This window comes from Magallana gigas, chromosome 1, assembly GCF_963853765.1.
Source record: "Magallana gigas chromosome 1, xbMagGiga1.1, whole genome shotgun sequence".
Lineage (NCBI taxonomy): Eukaryota > Metazoa > Mollusca > Bivalvia > Ostreida > Ostreidae > Magallana > Magallana gigas.
Window position 1 is genome coordinate 25,548,997 of NC_088853.1, and position 15,085 is coordinate 25,564,081.

The 15,085-nt window shown below is 35.1% G+C and overlaps 1 long non-coding RNA gene across 1 annotated transcript; it reads right to left on the minus strand.

Annotated features, from left to right (window-relative positions):
* LOC117685388 (uncharacterized) lies at window positions 1-5,840 on the minus strand. The gene is made up of 2 exons (XR_010715200.1): window positions 5,324-5,840; window positions 1-1,425 (listed from the first exon to the last, which is right to left on the minus strand). It is a non-coding gene; the product is annotated as an uncharacterized lncRNA (long non-coding RNA).
* Between the last annotated feature and the right edge of the window lie 9,245 nt (window positions 5,841-15,085).

Here is a 15,085-nt window from a genome sequence, read left to right on the forward strand (position 1 = left end):
GAAATGAACATGATTTTTATTCATTTTGGTCGTTGAACACAACATAAATTGGTGAATCCACCATCTTTTTTACACAAAAGCACATTTTACAGTATCTTTAAACCTTCATATTCCACAATTACAGTCAAAATATTGGTGATTCCACCAATTTCATTCATCGAATATTTCACTTACGAATAAACTTGGTGGGTCCACCAATAATAAGATATTGGCGATTCCAATATTTAGAACAGCATAAAATATCTCCTTCATAGAGGACCCTGGTGGTTCCACCAATTTTATTCATCGAATATCTCACTTACGAATAAACTTGGTGGGTCCACCAATAATAAGATATTGGCGATTCTATTATTTTGAACAACATAAAATATCTCATTCACACAGGACCATGGTGGCTCCACCAAAAAGCAAGTGTGAAATTGTCTGTATACAGTTTTGTATTTCATTCGAAGAATTGGAGAACCCACCAGCAAAGCAATAATAGAACATATGACAAAAACAAAAACCTTTCGAATGCCTAAAAATCAACAATTCTGCAAACACTGTTTGGTGATTCCACCAATAGTCAAAAAGGTAAAATTTTCTAATATGTAAATATATCAATAACTACTACAATGAACACATTTTAAGAACTTGTCCAATATGAAAAATGTTGTCGCTATTTCAATACTTGGTGGATCCACCAAATGAATATAAAATTGTGCGAAATGTGAAATGAAACTAGAGTTCCAAATTGGTGGACTCGCCAAGAATTTTAAAAGGTTAAAAACTGTTTATAAATCGCTGTGTTAAATATAGCATTGGTAAGGCAACCAAAACAATTTTAGCTTTTATACAAGAGAAGAAAGTTGGTGAATCCACCAGAAATATCACATTAACATATTTTTAGTTTTCGCTGATGCAGAATAGTGGAATAAATTTACCTTGTTAGACTCACTAAAAACAAGCACTTTCACTTTAAATTTACATATACTTTGTGGATCTACGAAGACTTGTTGACCAAAATAGATTACAAACCTGGTGCATACACACACAAAAATAAAATCCCCCAAAAGCTTTTTTCACTGTCAAATAAAAATATGAATTTGTCGGAGTCTGCTCTTCCTGTCAAAAGTTTTCCTTTTTAACGGGATTATCAATGACAGAACAGAATTATATTTTAAAAGATAAAAGCAAAAATTATCATTACTAACTCCAAGGAGCAACTTATAAGGATTTCCATTGATGGTAGGTGTTGTAAATAAACTAGTCACCGTCACTATTATCATTTCAATAATTTAGTTGATTATTCTCGTACAAAATCACCTCTGGTCATATTTTAAAAAGTTCTCGAGTTATCGACATACGCATAATTTGTCTATCCTCCTCAGGCTTCTAGATGGAGGTGGTGCCACAGGGATTTTATGCGTAAACCAACACAGCGATCTGTAAAAGAAGTTCAAAACTAATTACTTTACTGGATAATTATGAAAATGAAAAGAAATCATCTACTTTCTTTTTGATATGATAAACTTTCACAAAGATGATTTTACTTGATTTGATCAGCTCAAGTACAGAGAAAATGAAAGAAAATATTGTCAATGTTAATTTCATGCGTTGAAGTTTAGAATAATCAATAAAATGTTGATTTCACGAACAAAATTGCAATAAGAAAACTAAGTACTCAGTTTTAGTTTAGTATCCAAATAATGACGAAATAATCAATATGTTGTCAATAAATGTTGAATAGTACAAGTCTCTCATAATAGTAAATAATATTTCCTAATTTGTTTGCTGCCAAGATAGTTTTACATATGTATTGTTTCATGACGATGGCTATAGAATACATGTTTTAACTAAACAACCCCTCAATTATCCAGGGGCCGGAGAGCAATAATACCGGATTAAATGAAAAATTAAAATTAAAATTTGAAAACAAAACTCGAGCCTTGTTATTGTTTACATGTGTATTATATTGATATAAGTTTCAATCTAATGTTTTTTTTTGTTGTTGATAAAATTATTTATGAGCACATTGAATTAGTTTATTTTGTTTCCTCAAGCTATTTTGTCAAAGAAATTGTAATTTCTTTACTTTACAAAAATTACATTATATGTAAGCAAATATAAGACTCGAGCTTTGTTTACATAAAAACGATTTCTTTCCTCTGTATCTCGTTTGTAACATGACTTCTAACATTCAAATCTGGGTAAATCGTTCAAAGTAGACAAAAAAACTATTTTATGCATACAAATAAAAAACAAAACGTTCATCTGAAATCGTGTTTAAGTCCCTTTAACGTCTTCTGTACTTACATGGGCGTAGTCTAATTGTTGAAACATTATTAAATAGTATACCTGTACCTTATAGAATAGATAGGGTTATGGTGAAAGAGTGATCTATGTTAAATCAAGCCCAGATAAGCGAAAAATCTCTTTTTTTCGAAAGTTGTTAGGAAAAAACATAGTTAGAGCTTAATGTATCACAGTCTAAAATCAGAATTCATGTTGGAAATTGACTAGACTCCTTAAAAATTTTAACAAAAGTAATACTAGGTTAAGAAATAAACGCAAGAGAAGCAACCAAAAAGGGCCCAAAACCCGCCGCTAAGTGCAGTCATCCTTTATTGCAATTTATAGCTATGTATACCTACAGTGACCTAGAAAAAATCACAAACTGCACGAAATAAGCATGTACATATACATCTTGCTGATGTATATGCATTGTGATTTAGATAATCTTTAACAATCATTTTATCAATTTGTTAAAAGAAAGATGTAAACATAAACGAGGGTATGCTTTATTTGATGATTCATATAGGTTATATGAATGTAGCGGGAATTGCAGAAAAAATAACATAACCCGAAAACGCGGATTCTGGCCACACCCTGTGATAAGAAACCCCTCCTTGTGGTTGTTGAATTATTAATTTTCTACTTTATCGTCTTTCTTAAAATTCATGCAGTGTTAGTAGAGATACATAAGAAAAGTTTCAACCATTTTGCGTGTATATTACCACTGTATGACCATTTTGGCCTACTGAGTGTATCAGGTGACAAAACAAAATCATTTGCGCGTATATTAATTTTTAAGATGTACATTCGGCGGGAATCTAGGCGCCCACGGAGAATGAAAATTCCATCGATCAATTTTGCACATTTTCCGAATTATAACGGTTATTTGGTTTTTGTTGAACGTGAAATGGGTAGAAAATGTTTGTAATGCAATGCTTGTATCAAAATATGGGTCTATAGTCTGTCCCAAGTTATTTCATCCATCACTTTTTGATGATTTTAATAAACAAAACAAAACACATACATTGTACCTGTGAAAGAAATGCTGTTGAAATCGATAAAAGGACAAATATCCAAGATATCTTCATTAACAAAATTATCATTTTTCACTCATAAAAGTTCACAGGAACGAAAACAAATTTCTTACGGAGATTTATAATGGGAAATGTTTACATCTTTTCTCCATTCGGAAGTACTCAGGATAACTCGCACAATTTTTCAACGTTATCATCCGGGCTTGTTGATGCAATGCAAAATCCCCGTAGACTTTCTATTTTGGGATGTGTTTTGAAATTTGAAGCGGTAAAGGGGGCGTTTCAAAACAAACTTGATAATCTGGACATTTTTTATATTAGTGGATAACCGTAGTTTGGAATCAGAGGTATTTATGATTATTGAAATATCAAGCGAAACGTGGTGGAAGCAAAAACTCGGGAGAGAGTATACATATAGCAACACGATGCAATTCATGCAAAATCCTACTTATTTATTGCTGTCTTTGAATGATTTTGTCGTCTTTGGGTCTTTTCTATTAGTTATAATAGTTATAGTTGTTTACGCGCTAAAACGTTGCAATCTTAATAGCTAAAGCTAATTTTTGAACTGATTAATCTTACTTTCACAAGGTCTGTGGATATGATTAGTGCCCTCAATATCTCAAGACAAGTTTTTGCCTTAAAAGCCTCGTAATATCTCTAAAAACCGTTAACCGACCTCTAAAAAAAGTAAGCTTAGTTCACGTGCAGATCAAGTGTCGTCATTGATACATGTTAACAAACTACAATACTTCACTTACATGTAAGTAATATTGGCTAAGCGAAAATAGTGGTTAAAATAGAATGATTCCTGTCTCCTTTTGTATTTTTCACAATTTTCCTGATTATTTTTGTTTCAAAGTATAGTAAATGAGAAAATGTTTTTAGGCATTATATATTTAAATTTTACTTCACTGAAACTATAGAAAAAATAGCTATGTCTACTTACACTCGTGATTAACAATTTTTTCAATGGAAATCCGTACATAGCTTTTCCATTGGTCACCACTTTGCATGTGCTCACTGAATTTAAATTGTGCGAGTGTACATAAATCTTATTTTTAGAATTAAACTTCATATTCATTAAAACTTTCATCTCCTTTTTGATAACGTGCAAGTGACATCCAGATGCTGAAATCATTCAATTATGTTTGAAGAAATTAGGTAGCCAGGTAAGAAAGGTATATATCAAGGAGAGCATATCGCTGACTATATTTTTTTATATCATAAATATCTAACCCAGCCCATTAATTACGTCAGGCGAAGGAATAGATTAGTGCACCTTCCGTTACACAGTCACTGAAGAATTTGCACCTTCTTGTTCTTTTCTCTTTGAAAAAGATGGTTTTGAGACATGATTATGTCATCTATAGGTCTAGTATTTATTTCGCGCGTGTTAAAGACTTACATTAAAAACAAATAAAACCAAAAACACTGAATATTTAAAAAAACATTATGACAGCAGCTACAGGCACGTAGCATCGTTTTAGAAAGTGTGTGGGGGCAAACTCATCCAAAACTTTTTGACAAGCAAAAAAAAGGAACTTTCAAAATCATAAAAATCCTTATCCATGGGAAGGGGTGGGGGGGGGTCCGAATATAGCATATCTATCTATAACTTCATATTACAGCAACTTCCTTTCAATTCAATGTTTTACATTCTCCCAAAAAGGGGGAGGGGCTCCATTTTAATTTCCCTCTTTATATATGGATTTTTACTGCGCAAAAAAATCGGGGGGGGGGGGGGCTGCTGCCCCCTCATCCTTACCCTACCCCACGCCCTTAGTTACATGTACAAGGTACTAATATGCATATATTGCCAGGTTATGCTTGAACACAGAAAAAAGGAAAGGTCATGTCAATGATGCAGATATATCTGTTGCAACTTCCATTATTTTAGCAATCGTCATAACTTTGCACACTTTTTCTGCAGTTAATTCACAATGTGAACATGGTTAAGTAACATATTCACAATAATTCCGAGTATTCATGTTGATGTATAATGTATGACTTACCATAACTAGGCCGACTTCATTTGTCGTCTTTATTTCTTTTTTTTCTTTCTTCATTTATCCAACCATCGGCATCCATATAATCTATTTCTTCTCTTTCACACACAGTATCCAATATTTCGGTCATTATTCAAACAGATGAATTATTATATTTCGTGGTAATTCAAAATTCCGTTGTTGTTAATCCGTATGTCCTATTTTAGAATGTTGAACATTCGCACTGTAAACTGTTCTCTGCATGCCGCATTCACCCAGCCTTCTATTGGTTTATCGTATAATGTTTCAGAGGAAGGCACAGCAGGAAGTCTTTATGCAACCGTTACCGTTATTTGTTGACTGTGCTGTCCATTTCAAATTAAAAATAAATAAAATACTATATCTAGCTACATTTAACTGTATTTATTTGATGAATCGTACTAAAATTAAGCGCAATGTTTTTCAATTATGCGATCACTTTGTTCCTGTTTTACAAGTTTTTCCGACCCACTAATTTCAACCACATTAGTCCATAATACATCTATTCATAAAGTACATGTAACCTTAAAGGTAAATTTGTTAATTTTAATCTAAGATTAAATCGATACAAACAATTAATTGTCATACATTTTTATATACACTCTACTCCTAGAATAAACAGAAAATTTTATATGATCAATACTTTCTCTCTCTCTCTCTCTCTCTCTCTCTCTCTCTCTCTCTCTCTCTCTCTCTCTCTCTCTCTGTGCAAAATATCTATGCACCTTTATCTTTCTTTAGCTCTCTCTCCGATCTTGCTGACTTTGACATGAGTCAATGTGGGAATTTTACGACATCCGAGAGCAGTGAAGAATTCTCTCTCTCTCTCTCTCTCTCTCTCTCTCTCTCTCTCTCTCTCTCTCTCTCTCTCTCTCTCTGGGGAGGGTTAACTATTACCATGACCTACATACAGACTCAGTGAAGCCGCCCCTGCCTAATGTTCGGCCGCCCCGATTATGACACCAAGTGCTGATTTTGAAGAGGAGAATTTCATCGGATAAGGTTCGATTTCTCCGCTTCACATACGGGCCCGATTTTTTGAATAGTTTTCGTTTTGCTAAAATACATTTCGTTACCGTCCAAATGAAAACTTGTTAAATAAAAAGAGTCGAATGCATAAAAAAGAATGAGGATTGGGTGTATTATTTGATGATGAAGAGTTTAGGGAACAAAGTCAACATAGCTACATACGTTGCATTGAAAGCTTATCATGAATTAAGTGTCTGGTACAACATTTTTTTTGTATTTATTTGAATTAATCAGTTAGCAATATTTAAGCGTTCCTTTGCTTTTTGCTGAGACATTCATTTCACATTGCTGAAAAATGCCACTTAAGAAAACATAAGCATGTATGTAACAAAAATACACATGTATACTTAGTATTCTTAGCACTTTCTTCAAATATCATTAAAAAAATACTTAAAGGTGGATTTAGGTGATATAATATATTTCAAATTGTAAACCCACAAGATAAGGTCGCTAGGATATAGATAATATTTTGAATCGTGATAAGGAGACAAAAACGCGGTTCCTCTTGTCCTGCACAAGGTCAGCAATGTTTATCCTCCCGCTGGTGTGAAGACCCGGCGAATTCAACAAAATGTAGCCTCCCACTGTGCCGACCAAGAAAGTGATCTTACAAGTGTTTGTAATTATTTTATCAAAGACCTCCCTCTTTGCTGAGCTTCTGTCACGGAATTATTTTGAAATTCTCAGATATTTATCATAACGTCCATTTCTATATCATAATTCCTCCAGTCTATTTTATAAAAGTCGACTTGGGGTTATATGGACTGTTATGATATTTAATTTATTTAGATCCTCGAGATCTTTGTTCCAACATCCCCACACTTGGCGGGTGCCCTAGCCAAGGTGTTTCCGGAATGTCTCCTCCTCTACATGGGGAGTAGCCTGTGTCCCGGTCTGTATAAAAGAGGAGGCGGAAAGACAGCTTCCAGATGACTACTGGAGAGCCTTGTTTCCCGCACCCCAATTTTATACGCACGGACACTGCGCTACAATATTCTCCTCCTAATAAGTAAATGCGATCAAGTGCATACTAATGATCTGACGCACCGTGGTCAGTAGTAGCATTTTATTTAGATTTCTGACCCGGCGTCGACAGGCTCATCACTGGACTTAATAACACATTTCTCCATGAACACAAATAAACATAGGCTATCTATCTAACGCATGTACTTTAACCAATTTCTATAGAATTTCCGTTATGATATATTGCTGAATTTTACGTAATTTATACGTTGCAATGATCGATGTTCTAATGAAACATGATCCTGGAAAGTAACTTATAACTCAATGAATATAAATATATATCTTTTTACATGTAGTTGAATACATGTAATTGTCAAAAATTAGAAGCAATTATTAAAAAGTCTTTACGGAAAAAGTATGTACCTTACAAAAATACGATCGAGATGAACAGAATGAGCACCCACAGGAATGTTAATGAAGCTATATGTATCTTATAAATAAGAAACTTTCGAGAGGCGGGTATGACGCATTTTACATGAAGGTCCATGTGCTTCTGAATATTTGTGTATTCTTAGGACAACTTCTGATACTTATGTACATGAATGATATACTTATTTCCATTTTATTTATTCTCTGTTGCATCAAATCCAACAGTTTCTTCACGCTGCGATAAGTAAAATATCAAATTTGAGAATAAATCATTGGATAAATTTTTATTCATTTAATGAAAATGATGTTTATTTAAGATATGTATTAAACGGATACATGATCTCCTTTTCCCTCGCAAAAAAAAGCCAGAATTGATTGTCTCTGATGCTTTTAATAAAAATTCGCACACATGAACGTTCTGTCCGCCGTCACTGTATTTTTCATAGTTACATGTATGTCAGCCGGTGGACATAACGTGACGATTTTTTTTTTTTTAGAAAAAAGGTTGGCATTTTGTAATGGCGAACATAATGTGACGGCGGACAAAACGTGACTGACTCACCTTATGTGTAATAAGAAACATGCAAGTGATAAGTTTATAAGACAGAATACATTGCATTTAAAAGTGCAGTCTGCCTTTAAAAGACAGTTTTATAGGTTGATACAGTGGGGCGTTATAGTGGTATGTACCCTTTCCCCTCCCAATTCATCCGAGCTTGCAGAGATATAAGGAGTACATACATGAACAGTATGTACAGTAGTATTGAATTAGGACCCCCCCCCCCCCCTCTCCTCGGGAATATAGGAATATACCGGGATGGTTTACAACGCTTTCTCCTACCGTTGCCACCCCAAATGTTTAGTTCTATTTTTCACATACATGTGCATGTGTATTTCCCCTTTTAAAACAGAAAAAATCCTGTATTCGCGCCTGAATAATCAATGAGAGAGAGAGAGAGAGAGAGAGAGAGAGAAAGAGAGAGAGAGAGAGAGTTCACATAATTTTGTTACTTTCGCTGCTAGATAACTACTGTATGACGTGCTGATCATCTTTTTATACTATCTATAACCTTGAATGTTAAGCAATTTCATTTTCAAAGATTTCAAATGAGTTATTTTATTCACCAATGACGATTAAAACCATTTTAACAACAGCTTCGGCTTTGGGTAGTTGTGTAGGGCTCTTTGAAATCGACAAGATTTGTCTGGCTTTTCAGCTAAGACTAACCCTAACCCTAATCCTTTGACGCTAGAAATGGATAGTTTTGTCCTACTGAAAGTCCAAGGCCTTGATAAAATGGTTCTATTTACTTTTTTGGCTTAGTTTAACTTTTGATCACCCATTACAATTACAACGTATATACGTTTAATTAGTAAAATGCGTGCCTTATATAATTTTATCAGCGCCATTTTCAATTTTAAATATCAGCGAGCCATGGTCACCTTACTTAGGATAAAATTCTCCGATAGAGAGTTTCAAACATCCTAAAAGGTAATGGTACAGAACTCATGTACATAACTATAGTCTGTCCCAAGATATCTTGGATTCACATTTTGCTTAATTGCTTGATATTTATAAATACCTCAGGGTTCAAACGATGTTCATTCAAAAGTATAAAAAATTTCCAAGATTTCTCAGTCGAAACGCCCCTATTAGCGTATCAGGTTTCAATACAATGCTTAAAAATGTGATGTCTACGGAGATATTGTATTGCAGCAAGCCCGGATGATAACGTTGAAAGATTGCGCGATGTATTCCGAGTGTATTCCGAATGGAGTAAAGATGTAAACATTCCCCAATATGAATCTCCGTAAGGAATCTGTTTTCGTTCCTGTGAATTTTTCTGAGTGACAGTTGATAATGTGTCAATGAAATTATCTTGGAAATTATCCCTTTCAACTATTACAAGTGCACTTCTTTCACAGGTATGTGTATTTTTTTTTAAATCGTCCAAATGTGCTGGATAAATATCTTGGGACAGACTATTGCTGCAGAACTGTAGCTCTCCGGGAAAAGAAATATTGACAGACCGGAGAGCTACAGGGCCACCCATTGATAAAATTGTATATTTATTGCGCAGAAAAACGTGCGCTAGTTTTCGACTAATTTACCTTATTTATACGCAAATTAATTCTGTGAAAACAATTAGTTCCATTAAATTCTTCATGCAATTTACTACTTTTGTGGTGCACTTTGTTTACATGTAAAAATGGCGACTCTCGATCTCGATGTAAATTCAACATACTTGATTTTCCGAGTTCGGTAGCGTGTTTCGGAGAAAGTCTGAGGCAAATAAAGAGGCGATATCAGTAGTAAATTGCATGAAGAATTTAATGGTACTAATTGTTTTCAATTTCAATTCTTCGTGTGAATCTGATATTTTAAAATATCATACTTGTTTCTTGCATTTCTTACTCAGATAAATGTAGACAATGGTGTGTACATGCATATACATGTATATATGTATACATGTCATAATACTTATCATGTTTTCATCAAATTTTAATTGCGTGTATTGTTTTCTCACATGCACCATAATTTTTTTTTTATCTATAAATGTTATATTCGATCAGATATGATTTGCCGCATATTAGATTTTTATTAAAATGGAAATTGCAAAAGGCTTACTGAGATCTACATGTAAATATTAGAAGGGGAATCTTCTTAAAATTTAGATAACGGAATCTGTACTCAATATATGAAACACAAGTCATGCGTGGGGAGAATGAATTTAATCTGAATAAAATCACATAGTAAAGTTACTGAAACTAGTGCTCGGAACCCGCACCCACCTTTTGCCGACATGCAATTTAGATATGATGAAAATATTGTCCTTGTTACCCTGAAACGTACTACTTTCCCATTTTTTCGTGCGTTCACCGTGCGCTCATAGTGCGCTCACTCTGCGTTCACTTGCGCTCTCCGCTCCGCTCCGTTCGCGCTCACCGTTTTACAAAGCTCTTACCGTGCGCTCATTGTGCGTTCACAAAGCGTTCACCGTTCGTTCATCGTTCACTTATCGTTCAGTCAGTTTTCATCCAAAATGAAAGAATCAGTCTTTGCGAGACACAGCAAAATGGGAAAAAAAACCTGCTTAAGGGTGGAAGAAAACTTTATTTATATACATACAAAACATCATTTAAATAATACTTTTAATCCGTAGAATCTAAAATACACATTCTTTAGCAGGTCCATTTTTCGTTGTTGTTTTTTGTATGACTTCATACAGCGATAAATTACCACAATTAGACAGTTAGTACATTACTGGATTATTCGTTGATAAAACCATTATAGTCTTAAATTTGGCTTAATTTAAATGTCATTCCAAAACATAAATGATATGGTATAAGATAGAATACATGTATAATAAATTTTATTTGCAAGATATTGGATAGGATAGCCTTGTTTTATCAATATTTACGATAGCAGCACTGTAAAAGTAAATAAGCTATTTTTCTGATTACCGACGAAATACAATGTAAAGATAATCTCCGAGGCACTACAAATAAATCGTTCCTCTTGCGTTCACAAAGCATTCACATATCGTTCACCGTGCGCTCTGCGTTCACTTTGCGCCCCGTTTGCGCTCTGCGTTCGCTCATCGTTCATAAGCATTTACCAAATTCCGTTCAGCATGCGCTTACCGTTCGCTCAGAGTGCGCTCACCGTATGGTCACCGTTCAAGTAGGAAAGTAGAAAGTATGCGGACTGTACCACCACTATAAAAATATGTACTGCGACAGATTGGTTGTCCGCCTTATGCATAATTTGTAAACAATAAACAAATGGTGTAGATACGTCTTTATACATATGGATAAATTATTTAGGCATAAAACGGGGAAGATGAAGGGGAGGGGTGACCCCCTACCTTAATTTTTTTTCAAAACAGTATTTTATCCCAAATTCTTATTTGGGTGAATGATGAAAATAAAAGTGACCTAAAAAAATTTCAGTCAGCTGCATAAAAATTAAGAATTATAGCCACGCATATTACATAAATTATCAGTTTAGATTTTTCAACCCTAACCTCTCCTATAACTTTTCATTTTGCAGTTGTGTTTATTTTAATATGATAAGAAAGTTATTAAAAAAATTGGACACGATATGTACAAAATTAACTAAATATTTAAGAAATGAAGATATTAAGCATTTCATCATATTAATGTGTAAGTGATACATGTACATGTAATCTCCGAGCTTGTGCGGGATATAATCTAGTTTTATTGCAGGGACGTAGTATGGGGGGGGGGGGGGGGGGCTTTTTGTCGCAACAATGATTTTTCTTAAAATTTACATATAAAATGTAAAAAAAAAAATTGAAAAAAGGAAGAGAACAGTAAAATCCACGGATTAGGGTTTTCATGATTATGGAATGTTGTCTTCTTTTTTCCTTCCTTTTTTTTTTTGGGGGGGGGGGTTGTCAAGATTTTTTGGATGAGTCTGTTTCCCTCCCCCCACTTTCAAAAATGATGCTACGTTCCTGTTAATGATGGAGACGGGGCCTCTTAATCATAAATTTCTCTTCTCTTTTTTAAATTGCTAAGAATCATATCCTCAGTACTCTTTGCTATTGTGGAAAACATTAATCTTTATAATAGGTTATGTTTGTGGATACTGTTCTTTACAAAAATAGGTCATTGGGAATCAATCCATGAGCAAGATTTTCATTATCAGGATCACGATTGTTTCTCGAAACTTCTTTACTAATGCTTTTAAATCTAGCATACATGTCAAAAGGATTTCAGGAAGTCGCTTAAAATCTCAATTTCATTTGATTTGGTTTTACATAAAGCACAGGATCCATTATTTCTGCCATAATGTTCCTCTTGTCCATAAAAAAAAGTTGCGGAATGGGCGTGGATCGTATACCCGGTACACATATCTGCACCAATAATCCGTTCCTGAATTGCTTTAACATTTGCTAGTAATGCTCAGTGCAGAAAGGATTTATTTGGAACGATTATCGACATGAAATTACATGCAGCACCACCAATTAGGACCACTGTACAACTCGATCGATCCGGCTGTACTAAAACCTGATTGTCACTCGATCGGATTGTGGTCCTCCAAATGTTAATTCACCAAGTAAAACCCAATTAGCGATTCGTCATTTATCATAGATCTGAGATACATTTTGATTCAGATCGGTGATATCAGGACGACTGTCCGATTCCGGCTGATGTACATAGGAGTTTCAACAATTTTTAAACAAACAACTACATGTATATGTATGAAAAATGACAAATCGATAATAAATGTAGCACAGACTTTGGAAGCTAAGTAAATCCCATTGTAAAATATATATTGTACAGGCACATGTAGCAAATGAACCCCCGTTGAATAACATGCAATATAAAGATGACAAAAGAGTAAATCCAAATTGTGTTCCCTAACTTGGTATATTTCCCGTTCGTTAAGATAGTTTTCTGTGCATACATATAGATCGTTGAATTTCTCATATAGAAACGAAGTTAAGCCCCCCCTCTCTCTCTTTCTCTCTCTCTCTATCTCTCTCTCTCTCTCTCTCTCTCTCTCTCTCTGAAATATAATTAAACATGATAAAGTAAGTTCGGAAAGTAATAAAACAAAACATCCACCAAAAAAAAATCTTCGGATATTGCATCTGACTTCATGACCTCATGTAAATGGGTAAATTGCAAACCCTTGTTTCATTTATTCACATTTAAGGCAGACACCCCATCCCTTACACCCGCGTAGGTGTTACACGTGTGGATACACCAATGTATATACATGTGTATGTGTTTTACTATGATGAAAGGATGTTGTGATCCCGTGTACAACAAATTGTGATTGAATGAAAAGAATTTAGCGAACACGAATAACTTCATTTAACTTTTTTTTAAATTGACCTTGACAAAAAGTTATTCAGATTTAGCAAATCAATTTAACCCTCACCCTAATCCTGACTCGGAGGAAGTTTGCTTCAGTATGGACGAACCGGTTACACAAAGACAATGGTGTTTTTGGCCCGACTCCGGGTGCGGTACCCCCCTCCGAAGCGAACACAGAACGTACCCGTTGACGCCCGACTCCGCATGGGCTCTGTGGTGATGCTCGTCTTGTCAGAGCCGGTGCTACGGATACGGCGGCAGACGGGGAAGAAGGGCCTGTCCACAGAGGCTTTGCGACTATGGTCTGGCAAATCTGCTCCGTGAACATGTATCAAGCAGGGGCCCCGTGAAGTGGATAAATCGCATTTTACCCGATGAAATTCTCCTTTTACCTCAATATTTGCATTCGATGTCAACATTCGGGACCCGCTTGCTAAGAGGAGAAATCGCACTTTCCCTGATGAAATTCTCCACTACAAATTCGGCACTCGTCAAAACCAGGGGGACCAAGCAGATGACAGAAGCGATTTCCCTGTGTCTGAATGGTCGGTCAGGGCTAGGGTTAACCATCACCCAGACTGAGAGAGAGAGAGAGAGAGAAAGAAAGAGAGAGAGAGAGAGAGAGAGAGAGAGAGAATTCAAATGAAGCATTTACATGTCGTAAGATGCTCACATAGACATATCAAAATCTGTAAGTTTTGGGAGAGATAAAGAATTAAAAAGGAAAGAGGTAGATATTTATCGAGTAAGTACAGCTTTATACTTCAGAAAGGGTGGCCAATAATGGGCGTCTTCAAATTCAAGTTTCTTGACATCCTTTTGATTCGAAAATTGTTTCTGTTTTCAATCATTCATCAAATTTAGGTGATTGCAATAATTTTTGCTGTTCAATTAAGAAATAAAAACAATTGTTACAATGTAGAAAATGGTTTGCGCTCACGCGATAACCATTGAGACTTCAAAAAAAAATTTGGAATATTTCAGGAATCAATTTAAATGTTTTCTTCAATAAAATCACGGACTGTGTTGACTATGAACAAATGACAGACCATGTTCAAGTCATAAAACCTCTGCCTATTCCTTGTTCATCGTCAGTACTATCTGACATTGGTATGCCGACAGACCTTCGATATATCAGATGTGCTTGAGGACAGGATCGACCTCCCCCCCCCCCCCCCCCCCCCCCCCAAGATTATAGACCCCCGGGACTTTATTATTATTATTTTATTAAATTATCCTTTTATGACATATTTCTAATCTTATCTATTAATTCGTTGCCCAATTTACGTTAAATAAATATTTTTAAAAAATCAGACCCTCTACATATATGTACAGAGGGGGTCTAGATATTGGGGCGGGGGGGGGGGGGGTGCGATGGGGGCGGGGGGCGATCCTGTCCTCAAGCACCTGTGCCATATGTAGAAGAATCGTTCTTTCTCTAAATCACCGCCAGGATCGACAATACTGCACATACTT